Raw genomic sequence first — 13,921 nt, 5'->3', positions numbered from 1 at the left:
ACACAAAATTTGAGAAGGATTCAGAAAAATCATGTCTGCTGGAGGGTCAGAGGTGAGAGGCGTTAAGGCTAAAGGCTTTGAAGGTACCTAGTGATCTACAAGAGGAAGTGGACCAGCTCACACTGAGAGCAAACAAGGCACATGCCTTTCTTCTGGAGGCAGAAGAGCAAGGGACACAACGCATGGCATGAAGGCAGCATCTGACAAAGCACGCTTCTCCCTCACACCTTTCTTTCCTCGCTCATTTTTGGTCTACATGTAGATTTAACACAGAGGCATCTCTTTTTTTGGTGTTCCAATCCAAGCCCTCATCAGTCCCTGCCTCTGAACACAACAGGAAGAATGCCAGCCCAACTATTTTTCACTCTGGCACTTAGGCACAGGCTACATTTTTCAAGCCCTGGTTTCAGCCTCGCTCTCTGGTCCAGTTCCTTGAGACGACACGACAGCTCACTCACACCTCATTCTGCAATGTGCAGAGAGAACTATTTGTTCTCTGGCTGCAGGGGCGTAAAAGCCAAACTGTCTTGGGACTCCAGGGCAGCCCAAGGTTCACCCTGCAGTTACAGCCTTCAGCTGCAGCTGGCATTGGTACAGCACGAAAAAAGCAGCGAAGACGCCTAAGACAATTAAACAAATTGATGGTCTTGCTACTGAACTTTGGTGCTTTAATAATATTTATTGCTTGAGAAGAGATAAATCCTCCCAAGACGGGTAAAGGCACTACAGTTAACATGCATGGCTCAGTGCAGAGACAAGAGACTGCTCTGCACGCGTTACTGCCCACCACACTGAGGAGATGCTGAGCAAAACACAACTAAGAGAATGTCAGCTAAAAACCAGCCCAAGTAAACAGGTTTTATATGAGGCATCTTGGGAGTGGAGGAGTGGAAAGGTAACCGCTCCACTGTTTTCACAGTGTCCCTGTGGCAGGACTTGGGAGTACCTTGAGCTTGATAATCTGCATGTGCAAGGGCACCCACGCAGCCTCCTGGCATTGCAACCCAACTCCCCTCAGCACATGTAGGACCCTCAGTGAGTCTGAAAGCACTATTTGTCCTTGTATATTGTACAAGAAAGCTGAGTACTCCTTACAGATTCCCTGCTCTCACCCCACAGCAGAGAGGGCTTTTCTATGACCACTCTTCAGTAGTCCACTGGTACTGAATCTGGTCCCCAGAATCATTTAATAAGCTGTTTTCCTTCAATCTGTACTAATAAAACTATACAACACTATAAACATTTTCCACAGCAGACTCCAAGATGTTTGGTGCTCTAGCTGGAAACACTGCTCCTTTTGTTTTTACATTACAGCAGATCCTTTTAGACACACTTCCCGTCAAGCCACCAAATATTTTTGTCTTCTGTTTTCTGCAGGAGAACCCTAGAGCCCTTTTGAAATATAAGCAAGAGACTTATGACCAGATATTGGGTTAGTATTATCACTACTGATTTAAGCACATTGCAAAGTCAGACTCACCAGAAAAGCAGAGCAATGGACAGGGAACAATTTTCTCTTTTGTAACTATTCCAATACACAGGCAGACCACACCAGGAAGATCAGCATTAACAGGAGCTACAGAACGCACATCTCGCAACTGGGGAGAAAGAAACAGACTCCATAGAGGGCAAAATTTCCTTTCCAACAAAAACTTAAGCTAAAGCTAAGGAAAGAAATAAAGCAACTACTCTGATAAACAGAGTCTATTAATCTTATTAATTGAGCATATTCTCCCTTTCTCCCCCTTGTCTGAGAAGTGAAGGGCAGGTGAAGCAGGAGTAAAGGTATGACATATGAAATCTAGCAAAACACTGTGCCCATGCTGCTGCAGGCTTTTCTGTTAAAGGGCTGACAGAAATGCTCATGCAGTTTACAGGGAGAGGCAATATCTTTTATTAGACCAACTGATACAGTTGGAAAAAACAGACAAGCTTCTGGGCATAGAAAGCCTTTCCAGCACTGTCCTGAAGGAGGATTTGTTTGTCTGAAGCATCTGTTTTTTTCCAACTATATTGGTTCATCTAATAAACGATATTACCTCTCTGTGCAAACCCTGCCCCCCTCACCAGTCTTTGAATATCGTGGCTGTAGCAGCAATAGTATTACAATTACTTTAGTGCTGATGGTTTGCAGTACAGACTTCTGCATTTGGTCTAACAGGCATCAACTCATTTCACAGGGAAAACACTACCATTTTTAAAGGCAATAGCTTATTATGAGTTATGCTCATTGCAAACATGGGCCAGTGTGAAGCCCAGGGTGATGAAGGCAAAAAAATCCCCTCCCCAGAAACCATTTCATGTCCTTTTACCAATCATCTTGGGAATTGACACTTTGACATGTGAACTACACCCTAAAGAGTTTGTTATGAGGGGACAACTTTTACATGGCAGAGGGAAAAACACAGAAACCAGTCAAGCCTCCCAAGCACTGTGGGCCTCAAGGAAGGTCTTTGTGTCTTACATACTTTGATGTTCTGAGTACCTCTGGTGGAAGAGATGAAGCAGCTGTCAGACCTGCTGCCTGGGCAGGCACTGCTGCTAGGAGATGCACAAATACCTGAAAGATCATGTTCAGCTTATTAAGACATACTTTTCATTCTGCAGTCTGCCACTGAGTTCAGCACAAATCTAATTGAAAAGCATTTGTACTGTAAATGAGAAAAATCAGTTCTTGCCCTCAATTTAAAAGACACTGTTATTTATTATAAAACAGGCCATATTTAACTACTCTTCACTGCTCTCTCTGCTCTCACAGGTGAGCAGATTCACTGTAAGAAGGGTCAATAAGAAAGCCACAGTTAAGTATTTTTCCAGTGAATTACGTTTTGTGGACCTATGCTATTACTAAGACATATTCCTAGTTTTATTTCAGATGTCTATGAAGCAAAATGCAAAACATTTTCCATGACATGTCTGAAGAATGGTAGAAATTTTTTTTACAGATTTGTTGGCATTCAAATTACAAATGAATGATCCATATTACTGTTTAGCTCAGTGGTGTAGCTATAGATCAACCACATTAATTTCAGTGGAATTCCTCCACAGTTTTGCTTTGCCACACAAATTGGAATGGTTGTGGTAATTACTATAAAGTTACTTGATATTTTATATATTGCAATTCATATGTATCAATGACTGCAAAACTGTTTTTCACCACAAAGTGTTTCATCTACAGGATGGTTGATATTTTATATTTTTACATAAAAATAACAGCTATGAAATAAATTTATTTTGTACACAGAATTTTCATAAGCTGATCTGGCAAATGTTTATCCCTGACATATATTTAAAACCTATTAATACATATTTATGCAAATATCAATCACTCTCTCAAACCTTCTTTTGGTGGGTAGGAAGTGGAAAAACAATTTTTTAAAGAAGTCTATTTACAGAAGCAAACTAATAAAACAACCCTGATTGCACACCTGAAAAGCCACACTGACCAGAAATGCAATACCAGAGGACTATAATTTTGAAAATGATATGAGGGTTGAGAGAAGGGGAAGGAAGAAATTAATTTCTGCATGCATAAAAAAAACAAAAGAAAAAAAAGGTAAGCTAAAATCAGTAGGACTAAGACCCTACAGTTCTCCCCACACTGGGGAATTTTAGGGTAATGAGAAAGACATTTTCCTCAAAGCAGAAGTGGTATGATAAGAACTGCAGTCTCAAAGTACTCTATACATAACATGTTGTTTCTTCACTTTGCTTCACAATCACCTGCAAAAACTAAGTGAAAACGAGACACAAATTTTGTTCCACTATCAAACTTTTACACTCATTTCACTTGTCAAAACAAGAAGGAGACAACAAAAAAAACAAGTTCCAAAACTGTTGAACATTGGAATAAAACTGCATTTTTGTTAATCATGCCACCTGGTGTGAGCTGACCTTCAAAAGGGCTCGTGTGGGTTGAAGCTGTCTTCCCAACCAGGGTGTGGTACAGCCCAGAAGCCACAGACATCAAGCATTAGTTGCTCAGTACCATGGAGCATCAAGTATTCAAGGGAATGACCTCAGATTTTTTCTGTAGGCATCATGCATTATATTCTGAGTGTTAGTTTAGACCTTCTGTGCTTATGAAACAGATGGAAATTTTCATGTGTTCTCACAAATGGGCTAACAATTTGCATTAATATTATTTATGTATCATAGGCTTTCAAGACTGCTTGAGGACGTTAATGGACAACAGGTCAAACAGTTTCTCACGGAGTCCTTAGCAAATGAAGAAGGGTTGTAACTGATAATTGCTAAAAGGTATTAGTTATTTTGTTCATGAAGTTATTTCTCTACATGCTCCACAGAACAGGCACCATTTGATGAACACCACAGACAGGAGCAATGCAGTCATTCCTCATATAACTTCTCATTGCAAGATTAGTATTGATTTTCTTCAAGCACTTTTCAATCAGCTCGCAGCCACACACCTGGGGCCTAGATCATCTCCCTGCTTCATAAAGAACAGGATTAGTTGCTGCTTTTTTTCCCCCACAGGAGAAAATACACAGGTGACTTATTTGAAAATGGAGGAAGAAGGAGCTCCATAAGACAGAGGACTGAGATAACAGCATTAATGGATGGTGGGGTGTCTCATGGCCATATTATACTCTAAGACTTGTCTGGTCTCTAAGTCAGCCACACAGTGCTGTGTGTTTCTATCGAGAGACACAGAAAGGACAGGTTTTCTTCCTACCTGCTACTTTTGTTATGTCAAACACAGATACTGAGGCATGAAACATAAAGACATCATGGTTGGTTTGCACAAGTTGTCTGAAAGAAACTAAAACTCCAACCGAGCTATTTCAGACAGCATAGAATACAATGACCTAAAGATCCGCATTCCTCTTTGACACCTTTCAGCTATTTACAGTATTTACTGATGGAGCAAGGTAGAAAATTACATGTAACAGTGAGACTGATTAATTCATAATTCTGTTTAACACTCCAGGCTCCATGTTATGTGGCCTCTAAGCCATCCCTGATTGCCAAGATGTGCAGAGAAACAAGGAAGAAGTCTGCTTGACCTGAACTGGAAAGAATTTTAAAACCTCTATGCACAGTCTGCATAGGAATATTAGGGGGGAAAATACAGTAAAATTCTTCATGCAAATTGCCATCTGGGTCAGGAAGCTGAGCACAATACTGTTTTTATCATCTTTAATGATGCACAGTTTAGTTCAGGAGGAGGGGGGAAGGAAATGGGACCAACCTTTGACCAGTATGACAGCAGCATAAGTAATCCCTTATTGCATTATGAAATGATTCATACATGGAGACCTGTTACATTACTGGCCTGTTAACAGTATCACAGCTCCTTACTTGGACTTTTTTTTGTTTTGTTTTACATCAGACAAGCCTATTGCTGTCATTTGTAAAGAACAGAATAGCTGCTACAGTTTTAATATCAAACACAGGAAAAAAATACACAGCAGCTGTTCATATTTTCTAGGAAGTCTGTTATAATAATGATGTCATGGAAAAAGGCTGGAATCTATTAAAATGGATCAGACAGGCAAGCCATTCAAAGCCTTCGAACAACATGCATATACAAGCTGTACTATGTACCTTACATTAAAATAAAAACATGCAAATAGTGGAGTTTCGTAAAAATATTATTGAGATCAGGCAATTAAGGTAATTTCATAGATTTACTTCAATAAATTCAGTTTACTACTAGAACTACCCAATAAAGCAAAAACAAAAGCTACAACCAGCTCACTGTCAATTAAGCTCACTTTTACCTATAAAAGGATTTAAAATCTATTTTTAAATCACTGGCTCAAGCTACATAGGAACAAAGTTCTCCCAGCAAAAGAGCAACAGTGAATAGTTTGGAAACTAATAATCTAACTTACCTTGTATTTTTCCAGACTCCACCAAGTCAACTATGTATGACATCAAATTTTGAAGATTCTGGGTTACACTGATGAGTTCACAAGTAAAGGGCATATTACAGATGAAGCATTATAAATCTGAGGTCAATTTAAGAAGGCATTCTTAAATTTCTTCCTTTTCAAAACCATCAAATAGATTTTGTACCTGCTAATTATAAAATACCAGGTACAAAAACTCAAAATCAATGAAAATACATCAAATCTCCAAAAATTAATGAAACTACAAATTGATTTAAAGTGGTAATTCCATCAGGTCATCTGAAGAGATCTGTTTGATGACAGCCCTGGTCAGTTTTGCATAAGTAAGCTCTACTGCACTAATTATACTCCATATTCAGCTACATTCAACATTACAACTACAGTGCTCTACTTAAAAAAAATAAAAATGAAAACTTACTATCAGAACTCCAATCCAAACTTCAAACCACTAAGCAGAATTAAAACCCCAGGAAACAATGACCCAAGCTTCACAGACACTTTCACACTGTGGCCAGCAAATTCCTCCTCCTGCAAATGGCTATGTATGAACAAATTTGAGTTCACACATGTCTGGTTGCCAAATCTGATCCCCACTATCCTGCTCACATTTCCAGTCGCAGTAAAACGAGGAGGTTATGCAATGCACTAGAAGCAATAGGTTAGACACACAAGTGGCTCTGTTCACTTCTCTAAAGTCTCAAAAGATTTGAACCAGGGCACAATGAAATGAGTCTGAATGCCTTATCTTAGGCACCTCACAGTGTTCATAAATTTTTACTTTAAGCTGTTATTGCATATAATAAAGTAGCATTAACATTTTGGATGAACATTCAGGGCAGCTTATAAACTATTCAGTGATTAATGTCCTTGTCTCATGTTTTCAATTTTCATTGCTAGTGGAGGTCATATGTTATGATGTCAGCTTGAATCTAGATTTCCATTTTGAGCAAATTTAATTTAAATTATGATCCTAAGGCATATGGTAAAAACTACTTAAAAGTTCCATACTGAGTAAATTTATTTACTCTGCTAACAGGATAGATTTCACATTCTGGTGCCACTTACTCATCAAACAAACACAGTTTGGGTGGATGGTCCAAGACAGTAAAGATGCCATAGGTTGAATATGCAGGAATAGAACTCATCTATACCAAGATTTAACAGCACACTTGCCAGCCTTGAGTGCAGGGGTTTGCAAGACTCAACCAATAATAGGAAATTAATCAAATCCCCAGAGCATGGCATAAATTGAATCTGCCAAAAGGATTCAGAAGGCAGAAGAACAAGAAGTCTTAAAAGAGATCTGAGCTGGAGGAAGGCTCGAGGCGTATTTTCCTTGCGAGCTAGTGGGATGGAGATGCTCCTTGGGGCCTCTCACTAGTAAGATGCTCACCTCTTTATTCTGCCATGTTCATCAGACTGGAGAATTCCTCACCAAATTGGAAAGAGAAGTTTTATGGCCCAGCTGAGATCAGAGGACAGCAGGTTGCCAGTGAAAGGAGTACTCTTCACTCTTCTTCCCACCCCACCCTCACCTTCCTTCTATTTCCCTTGGATGATCACCTTTTCATGACCCTGTCTGTGACACTACCCTACACAACTAAACCACTTGAGAGCTACCTCTGTCTTCTTTCTCCCTCATCCCTGGTACCCAAAAGAAATAATTTTCAGGTGGTTGCGCTCCCTAAGACAACTCGGTATGGGCCCAAGTAACAGTCACTTAATAACCTGATTGGTTTCAAGCCCAGGGTATAGAGCAACAATTTTCCGTATATTGCCATGCCCTTTTCTCAGGTGCATTGGTTCCTGTAAACCTTAACAAAAATTACTTCAGATGAAGTTATTAGGTTTGATATTATTATTATTGCTATTATTACTATTATTATTTCTCTTTCCATAGAATAAACATTCATGGAATAACAATAACTAAGTTAAAGTCCTTCTCAAAGTAAAACCAAACTCAAATGAGTTTTTCAGGTATGCAACATATGAAGCATCAGAATTACTATTGCTTTTTTCTATCATTTATTATTGATTTTTTTTCCAGTAATAAATGGTATAGCAGGTATAAAATGAAATATTTCTATACAGCCTTTGGATTACAACAATTTATTATATTGGTAAAGCAGTGGCAGAAACAACCAGCATAAACCACTGGAATTACTTCAACCATCACATAAGGAAGGGCATTCAGAATTTATAGTCACTAAAATTTCAAAGCTTATTTTTAATTGGCCAGGTGTTAAAAAACTACTGCTAAAAGAGTGGACAATCATTTTACAGCCAGATGCCTATAATGCAGCACATACCAGCTCAAATGTTTTGTATTACACAAGTATAATTCTAAAAACAAGGACTAGCAGAGGAATTACATGGAGAAAGCATGGACCTGCCCTCATGGGGTTTTTCTGTGTTTAACTCACTAAGGCAATCTTTTTTCCCCAAAATTATTGAATTGACTAGGAACATCATACGTCCAAGGTATTGCCTTCCTCCAGGGAGGCATTTTAAGCACAGAGTAATCTGAAACCCTTCAAAAGGTCGTTAGTGTGAAGCCATTTACATTTATGCAGAGGTACAACCAAAAGCCATGTATACATCCACACAATTACATTGGTTCTATTATTATCTTTGTACTCATTTCAGATTCAGGCAGATAAACAATTAACTAGGGTATTGTAAAAGCAGGAACAGCATTAGTTATCATGTAATTAAATATGGTGACTAGATTACTAATCTTAAAATGTTTAAAAAAATTTTTTTAAGTTCTCTGTTAAATGAAATATTTCAAAACTTAACTTAAAACATGCTTGAATGGGTAATAGTAAAAATATTCCTTTTCTACAAGAATGAGAAGAAAAGGATTTGGAACAGAACACAGAAAATTAGCAGTATTTTAATAGTCATAAAAATTCATATGTATCATGTTCCTATATAAATAAAGATGAACATAGAAAAGATTATACTTAATTCGTTTGTTTAGTTTATAATGTTTGGAAGATAATGTAGTTTTTTATTTTTTAATACCTCCATGCAACTTACTGGCATTTCAGGGTTAGTACATTCATTTTTATAAGAAAAGACTACAACTTTATTTTAAACTTAACAGGCATTCATTATTTTTCCTTTCAAAATCCAGGTATAAGTAACAAAGCACCAGAGTCTTATAAATTTTCTAACACCAAATGCAAATTAAGTTGTGAAATTGCTCTAGGAAAAGTTCCAAGAATGTAAACCCAAAGGAACCTCAACAGAATTTCTCAGCTTCAGGCTCTTTATGATACTGAGGCAAGGTAACAGAATACGGTGCAGTCAGGAAGCACTATCTCTGTATGGAAAAATGTTTAATTCTCCAATTTCAACAACTTCCTCTATTATAAGTTGTAAGATGAAATAGATGTATGCAAAAAGGAAGAGACTGAAAGGATGGCATGGGCTCTGTAGATTAAACAGCTCACAAAGTTTTCAGTGGCCTGAAAAGTGGATTGACAGTTCTTAACTTAAAGAACATCATAGGTTTTTTAAGCATCTATCAAATTTCTGCATTTCTCCGTCCTCTACTTGGAGTCTAGTGAACTGCTTACCTGCATTCTCTCAGTCTGCATTGGAAATAAAAAACACACAACCTCCCCCATTATGTGATAAGGTAACACTGCTCATATTTTATGTCAGCTCTGACTACAAAGCTTTACAACACCATCTCCAGTAAAGTGGAAGTTTTCCCATTATGAACAGAGCAATTATTTAATTTTTCAACAATTCTCCTGAAAAGACTCAATTCCTTTTTTCTTAAGCACTAAGCAGGAGTTTTAGGAGATTGTTTAAACAAAGAGCTGATGACTTTCTGCTCTGCAGATCTACCTCTTATTTACCCCAGGGGAGACATCAGTCAAAGAATGACAACTTAACTTGCAGGGCATGCTATTATTTAGAAATAAGCCCAAGGGGACTAGGGACATTTCCTGAACATGAAGTTTAGGTCTCCCAGTGGGTATCTGAAAATACAAGACATACAATGACAAGCAGCCTGCACCAGAGCCATGCTGCCAACACCTGGTGTCTGTGTGTCCATTACCTCCAGCCACTCTCTCAACTGGTTCCCATTTTTCTGTCAGGAGACAATTCTTCACAAATCTGTTCTTGACAGACATCCCAGGTACTGAGCATTCAAAATACTAACATCATTCAAAGTTGAGAAAGACATTTGTCTTTCTCAAATATCCTTCCTGTGACACTGTGAGCATCTCAAGTGATTTTTCTTCAGCTTTTCAAAGTGTAGTTCATGAAGAGTGAATACTTCTGTGTTTACTTTATGATGGTGCTTATTAACAGCAATGGTCTTTATAAAAAGAAAATTAGTTAACTCAGTTCTTACCTGTAGAGCTCTTAATTTTCAATAAGTATTCTTGTCTCACAGTTTAAGTAAGATGATATAATCTACAACAGAGCAGAAAAATATATCAATTACATATGATACTGTACATTTAACATTAGTATAAGTCACACTTAAGCAAAGTGACAGATAAAATTTTAACTATTTTCATGGTGTGGCACATATTTTATGTGGCATATATCAAGCAGCAATTGTACAAATATTGCACATACTTACTAATAAAAACTACATTTTTCCTTTCCCAGAGTTGCTGCTCAGACATGTAAGGAGATGTAAGAGTTTTATCCACCTCCATGCATTACTCATAACACTCATGCTGTGGTTAGATAGAATCAATAATTAAGGTCCTGCTGACATGGTATTTCTTGTCACTAAACACCCCAATCAATTGAATTAGGTGCTTTAGGAAGAGGTGCATGGCTGGACTGAGATGCACTCAACTCCCATCAACTTCTAATGAGCTCTTCAGGAAAAACATGCAAAAAAAACCCCCATACTCCCTAGAAGTATGGATCTAATTACATCCCAGTGAAGCCTAATTATAAATTAACACCCTGAGCTGCAGCTAAGCAAAATACTATGAGCCTGAGTTTCTACTGACCAGAAAAGGCTCCCTGTCTTTTTTGTGGCAGCAGCGACACTGCAAAAACATTCAGTCAAGACAGCCTACATTTGTATGCACCATCTCCCACTGAGGGCAGAAGTTAAGGGCTCTAACCTTTCATGCAAGCTGCTGAAAATGCCACAGGTATCACAGCCAGTAACATCTACTGTTCTTTAATCTGTGTCTAATACCAGACTTGTGCCAAGTTTTTCATTTATTGTTCACTAAGGGCTTTTTGCTGACTTAATTTTACAGAGAGACTGACAGAGTCATACGAAGAAGTTTGTTGTAAGAAACAGTCTGTGTGGACATCTGCAGAACTCAAATAAGTTTTTCTTTCCTGGTTTGGGGTTTGTTTTGTTGTTGTTTTGTTTTTCTTCTGCAACTAACCTACCTACACCAGTATAAGCTGCGTCTCTTCTAGGAGAATTTGCTGGCATAACCATCACAAAAAATTTATGCCTAGCCTACCTCAACAGCACAGCCCTGAGCCAAAAGCCAGCAGAAGAGAACAGCAGCAACACTATTTCACTGCTCAAATATCTGAAGGCCACAGTGTTGAGCCTTTGTTCTCTGTGCTGGTTCTCCAAGCTGGACAGGCAACCACAAGCCTCAAATTACACTTCATTGATCCAGGGAAACTGAGGTGGTGTCCAGTTTCAGTTCTGCAACCTGCACGTTGACCTGCCTGTTTGTTGGCCTGAACAATGAGATTTCAGGAAATGAGGCGTTTGCACTTTGCCCAAGTCTTGTTTTCGGAGAGGGGGATCTCTGCCTCAGAAGCCTAGGTTGGTACGGGAGGAAGGCACAACATCTGGACCCACGCTCTTGCACTGCATTCCTGCACTGAGAGAGTATCTGCTTCAAATTCAACACGACCAAAGTCAACCACAAACCTAGAAATGGGAGGTGGTCTCAACTACCTCAAATTCTTTTAGCATAATATTTTTGTTACCTCTGGTAAAAGTGGAGGATGTATTTAGAAAGAAGACAGGGAGATTACAATAGTTTGTTCGGTAATATTTTGCAAATATATATTCCCACATTTGGAAGATTTCATACAGCCCATCAATACAAAACCAAATCCTAACCACTTGCAATAAAAAATATATATAATTTGTATGGAAATTTGAATAATTCACGTAAAATTATATTAATAAGATCCACAGAAAGGGAGTGCCAGCAGTTAAATGTAGAAATAACCTATACGATTAAAAAAAACCTCTTAGTTTCTCCATAAAATAACTAAAATTTTCCATGCAAACTTTCTATTAAACTAAATGACAGATTAAAGTTGCTCAAATGTGCAATGCAAAAATTCCAATTTGAGACTCAAGCAAAGACCTTTGTTTCTTTCTATTGTGCCATGAAAACAATTCCAAAAAGATGCTTATAAACGACCTAGTTTGACCCCCCACCCACCACCCAAAAAAACCCCATACAACAGGAATAAATGACACACAAGACATTTTTGAGAAACAATGTTCACTTCTCTCCTAAAAGTAAGAAACACTATCTCATTGTGTTCACGTATGGGAAATAGAAGCCTAGAGTTTCAGTTATTTGCTTGCAACCATAAAAGAATTATAATCTGGTGTCTAACTCAATCTGCTCCAGTACTTTTGTATGGATTTATCTTCCTTTTAAAGTCTGCATAACTTTAAAGTACTGTTGGACTGAAGCCTTGCCTTAGGCCTCCAAGCAGCATTTTATTATTTATTCTGGCTAATTTATTTGTCCAATTTCTTGTCCACATTGAAAAGGTACCTTCTGTTTGGAAGGAAAATCTAGTACTTCTGGAATTCAGGTTGAGGATACCCACCAGAGCCAAAGCAGAGACTTTTTTTTAAAACTGCCTAACACAGTTTTTTGTGTGATTTTGTTTGTTTTAACAACGACCCTGTCAGCTTTTCTCTTGATTTTGCTTTAATTTAGTTAAAATGATTTATGAAATTCGTGTTCATAACCCAGAAGGCCACTTCTTGGCAATTTGAAGCTATTTTTATTCAGCAACATCTGAAAAAATGCCTATGTGGCACCAGTGTATGCAAGTGCTTCATTGCAATAAACCAGGATCCTGAAAAGGGCAGAAAAGACATTTCATCACATTAGTTTAGTTATTGTCTATCGCAAACACAGAGGAGAACTCCCCACAACAAAGGTGAGCTCAGTTCAGAATTTTTTCTTGCTCAGAGAGTACCTGAGGCACCCTCTGCAGTAATTTATTACAGAGATCCAGCTGTATGTCCCACTAGTAATAGAGGACAGTGCAGAGTAAGTTTCCTTTCCTATTCTTAGGTACCAGATAACCTTTTATACTACTAAGCCTTGGGCTTAGTTTTTCCTTGTACTTCGCAGCGCAAGAAAAACAGACAGTAGAAAACAGAATAAACAGAAACCCAGCTGAGACAGTTCCTTCAAAACTAGCAACACAAAATATCAAGTTTCACCTTCTTATCTAGAATATGTAAATGTTTCAGATTCTGATCTCAGGCTGACTTCCACCAACAGGAGTGCCGTGGCTGCCTGGGGAGCTGCCGCTGTCCATCTGCTTTACGCTGATACAGACTGCAATCAGATCTGGGGCAGCTCACCTCTGAGTTTGCCACACACATAAATTAAGGGATCACACGCAAAAGTGGTTGTGCTAACAGCAATAAAATTTACGGGCAAAAAATATTTTTAGCCTTTTCCCTTACACCCACTAATGTGAAAACACTGATTTATCTACATAAATTAAAGAGGAATTTCTTTATATTTGCTCTTTCCACGGGAACACCCATGCAGTGTTTACCCACATGTCCATGGAAAATAGAAAAAATACACCCATAGTATATAAAATATAGTATATAAAATACCAGAGAATTTTAATAGGTAATAAGCTATTAAAATGCAGAGAATATATTTTCTACTATTCAAATATTACAAATATATGCACGTAGCACTATAAAATCATACAACATTTTGAGTAAGAAGGGACCTTTTAGAGGTCATTTAGTCTAACTCCCCTGCATTAAAAGCTTTATAGCAGTCATATGAATATGCAGC

General features: G+C 38.1%; 1 protein-coding gene across 1 annotated transcript in view; it reads right to left on the bottom strand.

Moving 5' to 3' along the window:
- Positions 1–13,921, bottom strand: part of BMPR1B (bone morphogenetic protein receptor type 1B) — a 230,289-nt gene that overhangs the window by 129,244 nt on the left and 87,124 nt on the right. Inside the window, exon 3 of the mRNA XM_033061222.1 lies at positions 10,252–10,313. The gene's annotated coding sequence lies outside the window, so the exon portion shown is untranslated. The remainder of the gene's footprint in view (positions 1–10,251; positions 10,314–13,921) is intronic.

Source organism: Catharus ustulatus, chromosome 5 (genome assembly GCF_009819885.2).
Source record: "Catharus ustulatus isolate bCatUst1 chromosome 5, bCatUst1.pri.v2, whole genome shotgun sequence".
NCBI classification, from domain to species: Eukaryota; Metazoa; Chordata; class Aves; order Passeriformes; family Turdidae; genus Catharus; species Catharus ustulatus.
This window is presented reverse-complemented; position numbering and strand designations above follow the sequence as displayed.